Source organism: Ambystoma mexicanum, chromosome 7q (genome assembly GCF_040938575.1).
Source record: "Ambystoma mexicanum isolate Mex_15411 chromosome 7q, UKY_AmexF1_1, whole genome shotgun sequence".
Classification (NCBI taxonomy): Eukaryota; Metazoa; Chordata; class Amphibia; order Caudata; family Ambystomatidae; genus Ambystoma; species Ambystoma mexicanum.
In genome coordinates, this window is record NC_090941.1 from 249,948,302 (window position 1) to 249,966,544 (window position 18,243).

The following is an 18,243-nucleotide window of genomic DNA, read 5'->3' on the forward strand; positions in this document are numbered from 1 at the left end:
ACCTTCAAGTTAACCACTGCCTGTTAATTTTTGGTTTGCTGTCTAAGTTAGCCACTGAACCCAAAGTTAGCAAGACTTTCATGTTAGCCATTGCCTGTTAATTTGTAGCTGGATACCTGAATTAGCCACTGTGCCCAAGACTTTCAAGTTAGCCATTGCTTGCTAAGTTTTTAGAGTTCATGCAGCATCTATTAAACCAAGAAGTCAGCAATAGCAGACGGCGTATATCACACTCAAAACATATGGATGATAGTGGAAGGCAAGGCCACTCACCCGCACACATCTGCAGCCATACTCCATTCCCAACAACATATTGCAAAACCCCACTGTCATTAGAATACAGCTATCCCCCACGAAAACAATATGGTCTAGCTGTACACATGAGGAATCTACCACTGTCGCACTCTCTCTTGTCACCCTCATAGCACCCATCCATTAACCATTTCAATATGGGTGGTTAGTATGAACAAGCCCACCACTACCCAACTTCGCATTGGCTAAAATGCACAAACTCCTCTGAAGAATTTCCCATACCTGGACTTCAGTCCCTGCAGGGAGTTCAATCTATGGTGCTTTGGGGCGATACCAATGGTGAAAGGTGCTATACAAATGATAATTATGATGATAATGATGTTTGTCTGGTGGCAAGTTAAACTGTAAATATAAGCCATACATGGGTTAGGGCATGGGTTGGGGCATGGTGGCCAGCATCTCTCATCAATATCCCAGCCACATTACATTGATGTCACACATATGTCAGCCCTGTGTATCCAGTCCGGTTATGGATGGGTTATATGTATTCTTTAAAGGCAAGGCTGTCCCTGCACCGTGGCAAGCCTGTTGCCTTGAGGGCTCTTAGTTCATTAGTAAGTGTAGGTAACCCTATTTCCCAGGGACAGCTCCTCCACAAGAAGCTGGACTGGGAGCAGGAATCAAAGGGCAGACCCATTCAGAAGAGGCTTGGTCTCAAACAAGAGTGCTGCATTTCAAAAGGCCTTTGATCCAATTGAGAAGGGAAGGGGTGGGGTTATTGTTGACAGAGAGAGCGCTTTGCAACTAGCAAACATGCAACATTCATATAGAACCAATCTTGTTTCTCTGTGGCTCTAATCTCTACTTCCTGCCCCCTCCATTTTCTTTAGCACAAACAATGTTGGCTGTATTTTTACAAATAAAAGTACACTTATTTTAAGAATAGGGATTGGACCCCTAGCACAGGGTAGTTTTTGTCCAATCACCTGTGTGTTTTTGTCTTTACAAGAAGGGGTTCATCACCACTTCATTGATTCACTCTGGAACAAACACCTGAAAAAGATTCATTGGACCTCTTTTGGGAGGGTTGTACTTTCCAAAACCATCAACCACTGAGTTGAAGAAGGAGAAGTCCAAGGCAGATGAGAGCTCTACCCCCTAACCACTCGCAGGAGACATTTGATGTGACTCTTGCTATAGACCTGTACCTGAAACTCGCAGTAGAACTCCTCTGGCTTGGATAGCAGACCCTGAAATGACTCATACTGTCCACAAGTCCCTGAAGTGGTCTCACAGCATCTGGCTCGACCACAAACAGATCCCGGTTGAAAGCCACCTTCAAACAACACTACCACATTCAAAGCATCCTAATGCACACTTGCCACTTTGGCAGACACAATCTAGTATTCCCGAGCTTGATCCACTCGCACCTCTGCTCTAAGCCGGGTTCTGCACCGTAGATTTGCCAAAGACTCAAGAATTGGTCCATTTTGGGACCTAGAGACTGGTTAGGTCACTTGTGCATATTTTCCATCAACAGACATATCATTTTTGTGGCATATAATTTGCCTACAACTACTGTATTCACTCTAGGGTGCTACATTCTGCTATCCTTTGCTTCTTCTCTGTTCTTTCTTCAGAGATGGGTTTTGTACTTTTCGTTTCTATTTAATTGTCTTGCAGATGGAGTGTTAGATCAAAGTTTATATCATTTTGTAGCATCTTGGTGGAGTTTCTCTTCATTTTGAACTGTATTACAGTGTTATTTGGGTAACTGCTAGATCACAATCACACCCTTCCAAAGAGCATAGCCTCCCTTGGCTCAGTTAAACACACAAGGTGAATGAGGCATAGCTCTTAACTGTGCCTGTTTTAACTTTATGATTGTTATGACTCTTGGTTTGTAGTAGTGTGAGGGCTGTGTAGGGTCTTTAGCATCTACTCATCCTTATACTCCTGCTGAGCAGAAGTTAATATGTCATAGCGGTTGGTCCCTGTGAAAAACCCAATAGCCTTAAGTGGTGGCTACGCTCTATATGATAAGATGAACATAATGACATGTGAAGTGATCAGAATCTGAAGAAATTACATGCAGGTTAGCTAATGGAATGTGGAAGAAAGCACCTGGTCAGGGTCATTCAGTCACAGTCTCAGAGCTATCCATTTCCCAGCCAATGCACCATGAAACAACACATTCCACTTTTCAGTGTCTAACATGTATCAAACCATCATTATCATCATACTATGATATGATATGATATGGCGTTTTTTACGCACCTTTACACAAGTGTTTCAAGGCGTGACGAGGCCAGGGAGAGGGAACACAGGGAAGACAGAGACAGTGATCTTACTAGGCCAGGTGACATTCAGATCACGTGCAGGGGAAGGGGGACGTGGACAGTGCAGTACATGGGATCAGTAGAATAAATAAAAGGAAAAAGTAAAGAGTGCAGCCAGCTGGTGGCAAGTGCAAGGGTAAGTGTAGACATCAGGTGTCAAGTGCTGGTAGGGGACTGTAGGGATACAGAAAAACAGCCCCAAGGGTGGGGGTTGCTCTGTAGGCAGTGCAGGTGTGCAACTGGTGGGGGAGGGGACCTGGGCCCGAGATCAGAGGGAGGCCAGATAACCAGTGCCGTTTCAGCCAGGAGTTCAGCACCAGAGAGGAGGAGAGAAAGCAGAAGCAAAGCAAAGAGGAAGGTTTTGAGGCGCTTCTGGAATGCGAGATGGTTCTCCTCAACTTTCAGGGATGCAGGGAGGCTGTTCCAGAGGGAGGCCCCAGCCGAAGAAAGAGATCTACTGCCAGCTTGTTGCTTGGATAAAACGACTGAGCCTGAGGGTGTTGGAGGCGGATGAGCGAAGAGCTCGAGAGGGAAGATATTTAGGAAGAGAGTTGTAGGAATTTAGGCCCCAGGCCCCAGAAGGCCTTGTGGACAATGCAAAGGATTCTGAATGTAATCCTCGCAGCCACTGGGAGCCAGTGCAGAGATGTCAGTCCTAGAGAGATACGAGTCCTGGGCTTGAAGCCAAGGACAAGTCTTGCAGTCCTGTTCTGGATGAGTTGCAGAGGGCGGAGAGTAGAAGTAGGCAGATTAAGAAAGAGGCGGTTGCAATAGTCCAGCATAGAGAGAACAAGAGCTCTGGAGACAGTGAGCTTTTGGGGGAAGGAGATGAAAGGACGAATACCTCTGAGGAGGTGCAGCTGGTAGTGTGACTTCTTAGAGATGTCAGAGATGTGAGGAGAGAAGGAGAGTGTGGAGTCGAATATGACCCCAAGGTTTTTAGTCTCTCAGGTGGGAGCAGGAAGAGGGCCAGGAGAGGCTGGCCAGAGAGTGACAAGAAAGAAAGGAGCGGGTGTGCCGATGAGGAGAATCTCAGTTTTACTGGCATTAAGGCAGAGATCATTGGCAGCACACCACTCCTGGCTAGCAGACAATCAGAGATGAGAGAAGGAGAAGAGGCGGCTGAAGATAGCCTGAAAAGGAGCAGAGTGTCATCAACATAGCACTGAAAGTTGGGGCAGAAAGCGGCTATGCGGTTGGCAAGAAGTGCCAGTTATTGGTTGACCATCCAGGGAGAGAGCCCTGTGGAACACCACAGGTGGAGATAAAGATAGAGGAGAGGAAGGACACAAGTTGAACCTGGGAAGATCGATCAGAGAGGAAAGAAGTCAGCCACGCCACGGTGCTTATTTCCCAATGTACTGGTTGCTGTTCTAGTATGGTAACAGGCCATCATCCCTTCATGTGCTAATTTTCCTGGCACATAGGTATCAAGCATCTATGCCACCAATGCCCCACTGTCTGTCCCTGTTGGTGCCCCATATGTATTCAGGAAACTCAGCTCCCTTAAGGGGTGGTTCCAGAGAGTATCCTCTTGTTATACTGTGTCCACACTGCTCACTTGGCTTTTAACAGTTGTCAGCGATGCAATGCCTGCAGATGCTGCTGTCATTCATGAACTTGCTGTCTGTGGCTGGTGTAATTGGCACAGTTCGGGCTGATGGATGTTCCACCTGCTGCCTGTGTTATTCTGCCAATTTATGCTGCAAGCACTGCTGCAAGGCATTCTTGCAGATTAGAACAGTTTCTACCATCCTCATGCTGCATCTGCAGTTTTTACCTGTTTGAGACATTCAGAGGAAAAGCAGTCTCTTTTACTTAGGGATGTGGATCAACAATGCAAAGAAAGACAGCAGGTGCTCAATATTTTCTTTAAAACAATCTACCCAACATTCACCACACAAGTTAGAAAAAAAGTTACTTTACAAGCCATGCTACACCAGCAGCACCTTCCATGCCAGTGAGCCAGTGCATGTAGATACACCAGAGGAAGAACCTCACTCTGGCGTACATTGTGATGGCTGCCCTACTTAGCGTCCTCCACACAATGTTATAGTGCAGGGCAGACATTAGACACTGCCTCTCATATGATGGGTAAACATTTCCCATCTGGGGTTCAGCTGTTTGAGTTTCAGAGTCCTGTGATAGAAAAGTAGAGTTCCAATAGGGGGCCCATAAGGTCTTCAGCTTATGTGGTGGCAGCCTGCAGAACACTAGGAGTTGGTACAGTAGATTGTTGGCAAGGTAAGCTCAGATAAATGGGGTAATTCATAGATTTCAGCGCAGAGGCAGCACACGCGAGCAGCGCAGAGAGGTAGCGTGCGCCAGCGTGCACCAGCCGCGTGCGCTAAACAGCATTCTGGTGCACCGCGTATTCATGGAATATCAAAACCATTTTGAACGCTGGCGCAGAGAACATCCTGCAACACCAGTTACGCCCCCAAGAATGCCCCTTGCACAAAGATAAGGCATTGAAATCCCCAATGCAGCGCAAAGGGCCGCGCTAACCCTGCACCAGAACATAGGGCTGATACAGTGTATTTGGGGGGTGCGCGGGAATTTTCACACGCGATAGGCATTGTGCAAGTGGGGTATGTGTATCTTGGGGGTGCGCGGGAAGTTTCACACGTGATAAGCCTTGTGCGAGTGGGGTACATGCATCTTGGGGGTGCGAGGGAAGTTTCACACGCGATAGGCCTTGTGTAAGCGGGGTATGTGTATCTAGGGGGTGAGCGGGAAGTTTCACACGCGATAGGCCTTGTGCAAAGGGGGTACGTGTAGTCTTAGGGGTGCGCGGGGAGTATCACACGATATACGCCTTGTGTGAGTGGGGTACACGTATTCTGAGGGGTGCGCGGGGAGTATCACACGCGATAGGACTTGTGCGAGCGGGGTACGTGTATCTTGGGGGTGCGCGAGAAGTTCAACATGCGATAGGCCTTGGGCGAGCTGGGTACATGTATCTTGGGGGTGCGTGAGAATTTTCACACGAGATAGGCCTTGTGCAAGCGGGGTATGTGTATCTTGGGGGTGCGTGGGAAGTTTCACACGTGATAGGTCTTGTGCAAGTGGGGTGCGTGTATTTTGGGAGTGTGTGGGAAGTTTCACACACTATAGGCCTTGTGCGAGTGGGGTACGTGTATTCTGAGGGGTGTGCGGGGAGTATCACGCGCGATAGGCCTTGTGCGAGCGGGGTACGTGTATTCTGAGGGGTGCGCAGGAAGTTTCACACGTGATAGGCCTTGTGTGAGCGGGGTACGTGTATCTTGGGAGTGCGCAGGAAGTTCAACACGCGATAGGCCTTGGGCGAGCGGGGTACGTGTATCTTGGGGGTGCGCGGGAAGTTTCACACGTGATAGGCCTTGTGTGAGTGGGGTACATGTATCTTGGGGTACGCAGGGAGTATCACACGTGATAGGCCTCGGCCGAGTGGGGTACGTGTATTCAGAGGGGTGCGTGGGGAGCATCACAAGCGATAGGCCTTGTGCGAGCGGGGTATGTGTATCTTGGGGGTGCGCAGGAAGTTCAACACGCGATAGGCCTTGGGCGAGTGGGGTACGTGTATTCTGAGGGGTGCGCGGGGAGTATCACACGCGATAGGCCTTGTGTGAGCGGGGTACGTGTTTCTTGGGTGTGCGCTGGAAGTTTCACATGCGATAGGCCTTGTGTGAGCGGGGTACATGTATCTTTGGGGTGCGCTGGAAGTTTCACATGCGATAGGCCTTGTGTGAGCGGGGTACGTGTATCTTGGGGGTGCGCTGGAAGTTTCACATGTGATATGTCTTGTGCGAGTGGGGTACGTGTATCTTGGGGGTGCGCGAAAAGTTCCACATGCGATAAGCCTTGTGCGAGCGGGGTACGTGTATCTTGGGGTGCGCGGGAAATTTCACACGTGATAGGTCTTATGCGAGTGGGGTACGTGTATCTTGGTAGTGCGTGGGAATTTTCACACGCGATAGGCCTTTCGCGAGCGGGGTACGTGTAGTGTGATGGGTGCGCGGGGAGTATCACACGCGATAGGCCTTGTGCAGGCGGGGTACGTGTATTCTGAGGGGTGCACAGGCAGTATCACACGCGATAGGACTTGTGCGCACAGGGTTTGTGTAACTTGGGGGTGCGCAGGAAGTTCAACACGTGATGGGCCTTGTGCGAGCGGGGTACGTGTATCTTGGGGTACGCAGGGAGTATCACACGCGATAGGCCTCGGCCGAGTGGGGTACGTGTATTCAGAGGGGTGCGCGGGGAGTATCATATGCGATAGGCCTTGTGTGAGCAGGGTACGTGTATCTTGGGGGTACGCGGGAAGTTTCACACGCGATAGGCCTTGTGCGAGCGGGGTACGTGTATTTTGGGGGTTCACAGGAAGTTTCACTCGCGATAGGCCTTGTGCGAGCGGGGTACGTGTATCTTGTGGGTGCGCGGGAAGTTTCACACGTGATAGGCCTTGTGCGAGTGGGGTACATGTATTCTGAGGGGTGCGCGGGGAGTATCACACGCGATAGGCCTTGGCCGAGCGATGTACATGTATTCTGAGGGGTGTGCGGGGAGTTTCACACGTGATTTCACTGGGCGAGCGGGGTACGTGTATCCTGGGGTGCACCAACACGAATTGGCAGTATGTGGCCTCCCAGGTGTGCCCTCTCCCCCCTCCCCAGACCCTGCAGGCAGCCCACAACACAGGGGCTACCCTGCACCCCTGGCCATGACCCCCAGCCAGCCCACATGTCACCATGCACAAGTGAGCACCGACACATGTCCCCCTGCACCCCCACCCATCCAGCAGTGACAGGCACCTGCCAGCAGGCCCCGACTCGTATCCCCCCACCCACTCACCCATCCAGCAGTGATGGGCACCTGCCAGCAGGCCCTGACTCATGTCCCCCGACCCACTCACCCACCCAGCAGTGATGGGCACCTGCCAGCAGGCCCTGACTCATGTCCCCCCACCCACTCACCCACCCAGCAGTGGCAGGTACCTGCCAGCAGGCCCTGACCCATGTCCCCCCACCCACTCACCCACCCAGCAGTGACAGCACCTGCCAGCAGGCCCCGACTCATGTCCCCCCACCCACTCACCCACCCAGCAGTGATGGGCACCTGCCAGCAGGCCCCGACTCATGTCCCCCTACCCACTCACCCACCCAGCAGTGACAGGCACCTGCCAGCAGGCCCCGACTCATGTCCCCCACCCACTCACCCACCCAGCAGTGACAGGCACCTGCCAGCAGGCCCCGACTCATGTCCCCCCACCCACTCACCCACCCAACAGTGATGGGCACCTGTCAGCAGGCCCCGACTCATGTCCCCCCACCCACACACCCACCCAGCAGTGACAGACACCTGCCAGCAGGCCCCGGCTCATGGCCCCCCACACGTCATAATGATCCACACTCATGGCCCTCAAGGCCACCCAAATCCCACCCCATGCCATCCCAGTCCAAACACCCAAACAAGTATTCCATCCACTCCACATTGAAATCACCATGTCATGATAGATCCCAAATAAGAAGTTTGCTCATCAATACATGTCTGTCAGACACACACAATGGGGGCAAGTGAATGTGAAAACCCACATTGGGACATGCACAAAACAAATGAGAGAATACCACACAAATAAAGTATGAAAAAATCAAAATGTATTAAATACAAAATCAACGGAATGAAAGAAAATCACACAAGAAAAAAAAAATGCTGGATGTCCAAAATGAAAAAAAAAATATGAATGCAAAATCCAAATAAATCCAAATGAAAATGGCTCCAAAGGGTACGTCCATCAAACCAAATCCAAAAACATTGCTCCATGGGTAAAAAAAATGCAACAATTCAAATCCTTTCTGGAACTATGTACAATTGAAAAATCCAGGGTCCATGAGCCCAACAATCCAAAGGAAACCTACAAAAAAACCCTACCCAATAAATAACTTTATACAAAAATGTGGGGTATAGTCCATGCACCCCAAATGAAAGAAAAATAGAAAGGAAATTGAACACAAATGAACTATATACAATGGCGGTGGACAAGTCCAATTGCTCACTTGTTGATGTCCCGGGCCAGGGCATCATCAAACTCCTCTTCAATGTCCTGGAGATGGGCCTGTTCACTGGCCCCGAGGTCTCACAGGGATAATACCATGTTCACCTCCAAATCCCTGCAAATTCCCTCGAGGCAATCAGCCCGCCTCTGCCCCCTGCGCATGGAGTTCTCCGCCCTGACCATAGTGAGCCGTACCTCTTCGGCCTGCCGCCGCTGTGCATCTATTGCCTAGCCCAACCACTGCCACACGGAAGACACTCCCAATCCAGGGTCCTTCTGCCCTTGGGCCGATGTCTGCCCCTCTGATGTTGATGGCCCCAAGCCATCATCGCTCCCACCTTGAGCCTGCTGCTGCCGTGCATGTGCCCTGCCTTGCGATGCCTGCACGTCCTCCTCCTGCTGGTGTCCGGTTGTTGGGGTGGCCACCCCTGCTGGACCTCCGACTCCCGACTGTGGCAGGGATGTGTCCTCACCAGCCTGGCCGCTGACTCAGGGGCAGCTCCACAGGGTTGCCCGGTGACATTGGGCAGGTAGATGGCACAGAGGACAACTGGCGCATAGGGGGTTCAGTTGAGGAGGGGGTTGGGTGAAGACCCAGCACATGAAGGAACCCAGTGCTGGTGACCTGTCCCAGTAGGTTGACGCGGTTAATGAGGATTTTGAAATGACTTGCATTCTCCTTACGAGAAGCCTGCAAGTCATCTCGTAATCCATGTTGGCGCAACGCCACCCCAGCTAGGACAGGCTCAACCCGGTCATGGATTGCCACGTCCGCAGGGAGAGGAAGGCCAGTTGTTGTTTGCGGATCCCCTCCCTGAGAACGGGTCTGGACGTAGGCATCCCTGGTGGTGCGGGATGATGCAGTCACAGGATCGGTCACAGGATTACACACAGGCACCTTCGCGGTGGCCTGTGCTGCCTGCTGTCCCTGACCCTGGACTGCACCACTAGCACCACTGGAATCCCCACCTCCAAGCCCTGTGCGTGGGCCTTCCACGGCCTCCTCCTCAACCAAACCCTCCACCAACCTGGATGACTCTGTGCCATCTACCTCCATAGCCCCATGTGGGGACTCAGCTGGCCCTTCTGCTGCCGAGGAGTCCACTACTGACCTCCCCCTCTTGGACCTCCCCTTGGCAGCTGCGGCCGCGGATGCGGCACCAGACTCTTCACTCCCCACAGAGATGACAACCTGGGAGGGGAGCAGGGCCTTGCATTTCTGGCTAGTGGAGGGATCCCTGCCGCTTTGCTCCACAGCACCGTCTCCGCCCTCTTCATCAGTTGACACTGCAGACAGGGAGAGACAAAACACTGTCATCAGGGCACTGTACAATGGTCCGATACACACATGACATTTGCACATGTGTGGCAGTGTCAAACTACACAGATGGCATCACACTCACCAACACACATCATTTCAACCCACACACATGCGCAAGTTAACAGGACTGTTGCATCTGGCAGCAGCATCCATACACATACAACAGCGTGAGCATCCGAAGGTTAGCCTGACATCACATGCAACAAGGGGAGTGCCAAACACATGCACACACGCCACCAGACATACATGCATATGTACATCTCCACCACCTGTCGCAGTGAAATCATTGCCATCCATGTCACATCTGCCAATCAGCCTCCTACAAGTCGGTGTCACATGCATCCATGGTGTATCATAGCCACGCATGTCAAACAAACACACACATGCACATGTACATTGTGCACATACATGAAGGTGGAACCACCTTCCATGTGTCGCACGACACCCATGCCACAGTACATATACATAATTCTAAGCATGTGTGTAATGACACATGTATTTGGCCACCATGCATTTCAACACATACACCATTGATGTGACTCACACATGACTGGACTCACATGTGGCAGGCACATGTCCCTGTACATACACATCCATACATGGCACTTCCAAGACATAGGTCCAACCTGCACACTCCTGCCGCACCTCAACATGCACTGCGTCCAATCAGTACGCATGGACACTTACCGCTCGACTCGGAATGGGTCTGCTTCTGAAGGATCTGGCAGTGGAGCGCTGGGTTTGTGCATTCCAGGACCCTCATCTGGATGTGGCTCAGGCGGACCCAGCACCCCTCCGTCTTCAAGAGGTGCCGGGCCTTGCTGAGGGTCCTGGACCTGAAATCCTCCCAGCGCTTCCGGACGTGTTGCATGTCATGGGTGCCACCCCCTCCACGTTGATGGCAGCCATGATGTCCTTCCAGATCCCCTTCCGTCCTTCATTGTCGGCGCGTGAACTTCCAAAGAGGGCATCATAATGCCCCAGGACTTGCTCCACCAGGATGCCAACTTCTTTGGCAGTGAAGCTGGCAGCCCTCTGCCTCTCTGCTGGGGGGTTGCCACTGATGCCAGATGGTGTTGTGTCGGACATGGCAACCCGCGAGGCAGGTGTGGTTGGGCAACTGGGTTCTGGGGCTGGGCTGTTGAGCGATGGTATACCAGTTGGGAGTCTTCTGTGCCAGCAGGGGTGGTCACAGCAACTGAACCCCTGCAGATGGCTGACATGCAGGCACCAGATAGCAGGGCACGTGGCCAGCAGACAGGCAGCAGCAGATGGCAGGTGGGAGCGTGCTGGGGGCTATGGGGGGGAGGAAAATGGCCTTCAGGGCAGGAACGTGGTCTTCCGTGTGTGGTCGCGTGGCCATCTTGATACGGAGTGACTTGGCACGTGAAAAGAATACACGTCAGCGTGTTTTTTGAGGAAAGGCCCTTAGTGCGTAAGCGCGTCTGTGATGTTACGCGTGCAGGCGTTTCCCTCGTGACGGGTGCATAGTGAATCAGCACATGAAGAAACAACACAGACAAGTCTTAATGCATGTAATTGGAGGAAAGGCCCTTAGCGCATACATGCGTAAGTAACGTTGCACGTGTGGGCTGTTTTAAAAGGTACGTGTAGGACGCCATTTTCTTGTATGTGATATTTGTGGAGAGCGAGCGGGTGATTCTTGTACTTCTTGTCGGTTCACATGTGATTACTTCACACTGGTTCCAGTGCATACTCCTTGTATACTCAGATACAGTTCTATTCTTCTTTTGGCGGGGGTGTTGCCAACGTGCACACGTGATTATTTTTCACGTTCTTTTTCCAGGCAGACCGTGATTCACGCTCGTATTTTCCAACTGTGGTTGCCCCTGTGTGTCGCGTACCCATTCAGAGGTTATTGTAGCCTGCGTGTACCACATGTGCGCTTATTGTTGCGTTTCTGGGTGCCACAGCATAGTGCGGGTTCTTTATTCCACGCACGTGGTCTACCAGGGGTCGCATGCACGTTAAATTTTGTTTTCTGGGTGCCTGTGCATTGCGTGACCCGTCATCTTCCCCCAGGGGTCACAGACAGCCTTGCTAGAGCACTAGGGTACATATTCCATCTAGTACCCTACCCCTTTGACACCAATGGCCCAGGACAATTGTTTACTGCAACTCCCATTCGCACAACAATATCAGTGCCATGGTTGGGAGGCCACCAAGCGGTAAGGGAGGCAAAGGTGGCCGACCTGCAAGAGGTGCGCGCGGTAGGGGACGTGGCCAGGATGTGAAGGGTGGCCCAAGAGGCCAGTGTGTGGAGGACAAATCAGGGACAACTATGGCTCCCCCACCCCAATGGGTGGGGGAGATGAAGCTGACACCATCCCAGCTCAGGCCTTGTTACACCCCCCCAAATTGTCAACTACACCGGCACAGGATGACTCCCAGACTTCCGTGTCACCAAATCAAAGCCACATGTAGCGGTGAAAGCTGCTGTCACCAGGCCCCATGGATCTGGGACAGCAATGTCATCTGCTGCCCCAAGTAGGCAGGGTGAGGAGGCTGCAGGGGCAGCCACAGCTCAATCCACCCCAGTTCCGAGTCTCCCAGCTGGGACAGTGTTCGTCCAAGTCCATCACACCGAGGTTGGTCCTGGCAACATCACCCAGCAGCCAATGCCTGTAGTGAGACCTTTGGTCATTGTGCCTTTGGCTACTTCCAGTGCCCAGTCCACCTGCGCTTCAGCCCCTACCAACCAGAGCGGTGTAAGCCACTCAGAGTCCGCACCACCTTCCAAGAGGAAGAAGGGTGCTTTTGCGGTACAAGCTGGGACCCCAGACATGGCTACCCACTCCGGCACATCAAGGAAGCCTAGTTTCAATGATGCAGAACTAGACGCACTTGTGGGCTACATGTCCGCCAATGGCCGCAAAATGGTGGTGACTGCAGGGTGAAAGACTACGCCTGCTCAACGTAGGGCCCACTGGCAGACCATCGCGGACCACATTAGTTCCCTTGGATTTGTGAGGCACACAGCTGATGATTGCTCTAAGCGGTGGAATGACCTGAAATGCAGAGCAAAGAACAAGCTGGCTTCCAATCATGCCTCTACTGTGGTGAGTGGCGGTGGGTCTCCACCAGAGGAGGAACAACTCACTCAACATGAGTCTATCGCTGGAGCCTCATCATAGAGGATCAGATCCAAGGCATGGGAGACCTACCAGATCTTGAAGCAATGTCCGGTGAGTGCCCATGCATGTGTGTGCAATCCATGTGTATGTTGCTTGGGTGATGTGTTCTGATTGAGTGCCAGGTGAGGCTGAGTAGTCATGACTGCTATGGGTCACCCATGTGGTCCCTCCAAACCATTCCCTGGCCTTGGGTTTGGGTTTCAACATATCCCTTCTGACCGCAGTTGACAATTTGCACCTGATTACTGCACTTGCCCTTCGAGTGTCATCTTACCACAACATTGTTCCTACTGTTTTCCTGTTCATTCTGCCTGATTGATGAAATCCTTACCATTTTTACCACACATTTTTGTGCCATACTGCCCCAAATGTAGCATACTTCAGTCATAGGTTACACCCCACAATGGCCCACATTTATTACCTTATTATGGGAATGATTTCACCAATCAGGCTGATTCAGTAATATGCACCTACACATGGCCTGCACACAATCATTTTGGGGCCCTGTTTGAATGTTGATCATGACAATTGTCTTCTGTCATGTCGAAGTGAACAACCATTGATGTATCCATGTGCCTGACATCACTGCATCAGTGAACACTGGCTTTGTTGCAGCGTGTGGCACATGCGTGTTTTGTCGCACTATCTTGCATGTTTTATTTCATGATGTCCATCTCACATGGATGGGTGGCAGTACTGATTTTCTACCATCAGGGTGTCCTTGTGAAATCTGCCATGGCTATGCTACGTGCCATCTGTGTGCTGGCATGTGTCATGTATGTGTATTGGCCATGCCACTCACAGGTTAATGTGTGATGCCAGTGCTATCCAGCATGCAGCACATGTGTTGGTTTTCCCTCTTGGAGTCCTCAGTGTCTGCTTTTTGCCCACCCTTCCAACTCATTGACAGTGCATGCATGCCAGAGTTATTGTCATGTGTGACATGTGTCATTTATGTACTGGATGTCTGCCTCGCATGTCTATGTGTGTGGGCTATGGTGCTTATGCCTGTTTTCATTACTTTTCTTTTATGTTTTTGCAGGTGATGAGGCACTTGATGCTGTTGAGGTGGAGATGGCGAAGAGCCAGAAGGACTCACAGCCACAACCGGGCACCAGTGGAGGACGTGGGGTGGTGGTGGGTGAAAACCCATTACTCCTACAGACCATACTGTCCACGGGTGTCTCTGGGTACACCTCCAGAGACCTCTATGAATCAGGTGCTGAATCGGACATTGAGACATATGTTCCGTTGCAGGTAAGTGTTTCTGGCAGGGATCCTGTTCTGTCCAACCCACCTGCACCGGGGGTAGACCCCTCTATGGGGATTTCAGTGTTGGAAAGTCCTCCTGTAGTGGTTACGGATGCAGGGTCACACTCCACAATATTTGCTCCTGTTCCTGGTCCAGCAGATCAAAGGAGGAATGCAGTCCTGCAGCCTCAGGCAGTTCCAGCACAGCAAGGTGCATATCCACCTTGCCCCAAGCCGGTGCGGTGCCCGCCAACGCATTGGCCGTGCGCCACCAGGCCATACTGTGTGGGAGAACTCCATATATACTATAGCAGCACAACAGGGGGCATTGTGCGAAATGATGGCTCAGGCAATGGATAGGGCGGCCACTTCCATTCTCCCCCCTGAAAGGCAGATGGAGCTCCAGCAGCAGGCAACAGAGTCCATTTGCCACTCACACAGGGAGGACATGTTGGCGTCCGACAGGGAGCGACGGGCTGGACTGGATCTATCTGTAGAGTCACAGGCCCACAGGGAAGCCTTGAGGTCGGAACACAGCTCCCTCAGAGATACTCTGTGTGAACTTGAGGTGTCCCGGAGTACAAAGGCAGAACAGCAGCAGGAGCAGCTGACATGCACACTGTCAGCTGAGCTCCAGGCAACCTGTCAGGAGATCCGGGCATCATGCAAGGCCATGCAAGCAGAAATGCGTGCTACCCGTGAGGTGCTGCATGGGGATCTACGTACCATCATCCTGCAGATCCAATCCTTTGACCTGCATGCTTGCTGCCATGGAGGAGCATGCCAGGGTTTTGCGTGGTCTGCCTCTCATATCACGCCCACCTTCTAATGTACCACGAGAGGGTGATGACAGCAACAGCAGTTCTGCCACTGTAGCGTAGCCGTGCAGGCCATGTGCCCATGGAGGTTTTTTTTTTCTCAACATCCACGCATGTGGGTGTTGGGGTGCACCCTGTACCTCATCCCTCCTGGGTGCCCCCACCCCCACCGGACCACACATGGCCATTTTTTTTTCTTTTTTTTTTTTTACAGTGTGTTGCTTTGTGTGGCTCCCATAGGCATCCACTGTGTATTCCAGCTGGGCACATGCAGGCTTGTCCTGTCTTTGGGTTAGATACTTGGGTTCCTGACACACACACCCCTCCTGCTTCCCCTTTCCATGGGCTTGCAGAGGGTGTGACCAAGTGACAGTAACTTACAAAGTGACATTGGGCTACCATAAGTTGTGTGGACAGTCTGTAGTCAAAACTGTGTATACATCCCTAGTGGGTATTGTTGTAGAAATCTCCACTGCATTGTGGATTTATGTCTTGTTCTACATCCATGACTTTTTCCTTATATACATGTACCTTCTTCATGTCTTAACAAGACCATCTACTTTGCAGATGCAGTTCATGTTGTATGCAGTACACTGATACATTTGCCTTCCTGCAATGATCTGCAGCTGGAAGGGGTCAATGTGCTGCCTTAGTCAGGTGGTGACACTTGCACAACTTTCATTTTGTATTCTCATATATTGCCACTGTTTGATCATGTACTGATGTTTTCTCTTGCTGCTAAGTATTTGTTCATGTGTGTTCTTTTTTTATTCATTATTGAGAGCAAATTGTCTGTGGCCTGTTTCCATTTGGGACAGTGCACTTTATGACACTTGTGTCATGTGTTGTGCATACATTTGGTTGCTTTCACATTGCATGTCATGCCATGGTGTAATGGGTAGGTGAAAGGGGAGGGGATGGGTGACATGCCACTATTTTGATGTGGTATTTTGCAAGGGGGTAGTCCTTCATGCTGCCTGAATGTGTGCCTTTTTCTGACACAGCATTGGGTGTCTTTTAGTAGTTAGGGATGCACACAATGTAGCACTTCCAGGTGAACAATCTCAGGCTGGTATAGTTGTGACAGTTGACTGTCCCTTTTGTCATCATCATTGATTGTGAGCTGGTATGTGCCAGGCCTGTGTGCACTCCGCAGGGGTGGGATTTTAGGTGAAGTAATTTGCCACAAGCTGGGTACAGGCTGCCTCACCACGTGCCCTTTCACCTCCCATGCGCAGCGGCCGTGCATGTGGTTGGGGATGTGGGTGCACCACCATGTCCACCGGCACGCCCCACCGGGTTGCAATGTTGTGCAGGACACATGCTGCCACTATGATCCTGCACACTACTGGGGGCGCATATAGCAGCTGCCCACCAGTGTGGTCAAGGGAGCGAAAGCGTGACTTGAGCACTCCTAATGTGCACTCTACTATGCCCCGGGTTGAAATATGGGCTGTGTAGTATCTTATCCCGGGTGTTGTGGTGGGGTTCCGAATTGGCGTCATCATGTAGGTGCTCAGAGGGTAGGCACTGTCCCTTGGGGAGGTGATAATGGTTGTCATTAGTAGGGTTTTCACATTTCTCTGTCTCTGACATGCATGCATGTGCAGAGGCATTTATACTCACCAATTAGCCATGTGTCGCCATGCCGGCCAGCTTCCAGGTCCCAGTGTAGGGGTGACATTCTGAATATGAAACTTAGATGGCTGGACCCTGGATAGTTGGCATATACTGAGGTGATGATTCGCTTGGCATCACATACAACCTGCACGTTGATGGAATGCCAGTGCTTGCGGTTTTGATAGATATGCTCAGTTGCCCTAGGAGGACGTAGAGCCACATGGGAGCAATCAATGGCACCTAGCACTTTGGGGAAGTGTGCAACCCCGCAAAATTTCCAGACAACAGCCTGCCTTTTTGCAGGTGTTCTGGGCATGTATATGTGCCTGCGGACTGAGGGGCATGCAGTCATGATGGCCAACACCTGGTGTAGGCAGCGTGACTGCGTGGCCTGCGAAACACCCCCCAATATGGCACTTGTCTGCTGAAATGAACCACTAGCCAAGAAGTGCAGTACATTGAGCACCTTTTCCAAGGGGTGCAGTGCTTGGGAGCACAGGGTGGGTGATGTGAGGTCATCCCACCCACTCCCTGACCAGTTCTAGGATTATGTGTGGTGGAATCCTATACTTCCCATGCACCTGGTCATCAGGCATCCCAAAAAGGCTGGTCCTGTGTGAAAAAATGCGGGGCCTGGCTATCCTCCTCCTCCTGCGGTGTCCCACGACCACTGCTGCGAGGAACGGTATATTCATTGTAGCGTCTGAGCTTGTTTGTTGTTTGCGCACACTTTTATGCTGTGCGGGCCCGCTGATGCCTGCTTCCTGCTGGTATACGTGTTTCCGGATTAGCGCGTCTTTTATGGCGCACGGATTTCCCCTGTTCGATTCCATGAATACGTGTTGTTAGCGTGCCTGTGGGCGTTGCAAGCATTTGCCTCCTGTACTTTCCCCGTAATGCCCACATTTTCACGCGTTGTTCCGCATTCCGCATGTTACGCCCCGTGTTCTGCCCACTTTTCTTGTGTGCGCTACACGATGTGTGCTTTCCCTGTGCGCATAGCACACGCCGTTTAGTGACGTGTGCGCCCGCATGCGCCACCCACGGATTTGGCGCACATACCAGGTTTTACTAGTGCAGCGCATTCCATGATTCGATGAACGGCTGCATGCGCTGCGATTTTCACACTTGCGCTCCCCTTTTCGGCACACATTTATTCCATGAATTACCCTGAACGTGTTAGCTGATCGTGCAAGTAGTGGGCAATTCTTTCACAAGCTCAGACTTGCTGATAAAGCATGTGAGCTTGAGGAGAAGGTCATGCCCAATGCAGAGAATGCTCATTGTCTTAAACAAACAATGAAGATAAGCAGGCAGCATCGGGACTTCTTCTAAATACTCAAAACAATGTAACTGCCTTATTCAATTATACTATATGGTGCTAGGCAAACAACATATTGCACAATTCCGGGTTAATAGCATACACAAGTAAAACTGGGGGATACCCTCCAGT